This window comes from Bos javanicus, chromosome 11 (assembly GCF_032452875.1).
Source record: "Bos javanicus breed banteng chromosome 11, ARS-OSU_banteng_1.0, whole genome shotgun sequence".
NCBI lineage: Eukaryota > Metazoa > Chordata > Mammalia > Artiodactyla > Bovidae > Bos > Bos javanicus.
The window spans coordinates 40,118,764-40,119,691 of record NC_083878.1 but is presented as its reverse complement, the minus strand read 5'-3'; the positions used below and the strand labels follow the sequence as shown (position 1 = coordinate 40,119,691).

The 928-nt window shown below is 46.6% G+C and overlaps 1 non-coding gene across 1 annotated transcript; it reads right to left on the bottom strand.

Annotated features, from left to right (window-relative positions):
• Positions 1-222: 222 nt before the first annotated feature.
• TRNAC-GCA (transfer RNA cysteine (anticodon GCA)) lies at positions 223-294 on the bottom strand. Its single transcript has one exon. It is a non-coding gene; the product is annotated as a tRNA-Cys (tRNA).
• Positions 295-928: the final 634 nt, after the last annotated feature.

Sequence of the window (928 nt, the reverse complement as noted above, 5' to 3'; positions counted from 1 at the left end):
GCCTCTTGACTGTGCCTCAGTTCAGAACAAAGGGAGGAAGGTATGAGAGAGGGAAGTAAACTCTAGAAAACAAAGACAATTTGATACATTAGTGAAGTAAAGTCACTCAGTCATGTCCTACTCTTTGCGACCCCATGGACTGTATCCTATCAGGCTCCTCGTCTATGGGATTTTCCAGGCAAGAGTGCTGGAGTGGATTGCCATTTCCTTCTCCAGGGGATCTTCCCGACCCAGGAATCGAACCTGGGTCTCCTGCATTGCAGGCAGACGCTTTACCATCTGAGCCACTAGGGAAGCCCGATTTGATGCATTGGGGCACTTTAATTTTCTTCAACATTTCTTCCCATGGCCTCTAATGCCTTATTGCTTTCCTATGTACCTTCCATCTGTCTAGCAAATTTATCATGATAGTATACCATTTCATCCAACTTAAATTACTGCCTAGTTCACATACAAGCCTCAGGACAATGCTGCAAAGCAAATTTGATGTACCCACTTAAGGGCCAGGGAAAATGCCTCTAGAGAAGCTGAAGCAACCTGCCCAGGTCAGGGTTGGTGGTGGTAGAGCTCTGCCTGGAACTGGGACCATGGAGTCCTTTTCCAGCATACTGTCCATTTGGCCCAGTGCCTGTCCTTCCACAGTGCTGTGCTCAAGTTGGATGCTCAACTAGTTCAAACACGATTTTGACCTTTGTTAATGACAGAGGATGAGATGGCTGGATGGCATCACCGACTCAATGGACCTGAGTTTGAGTGAACTCTGGGAGTTGGTGATGGACAGGGAGGCCTGGCTGCTGCGATTCATGGGGTCGCAAAGAGTCAGACACGACTGAGTGACTGAACTGAACTGAAATCATGTTTTGAATCCTCTGTTCTTTTCCTCATATTTTAAGAATATCTGCTTCCTCAATAAGGAGATTCTCAATAC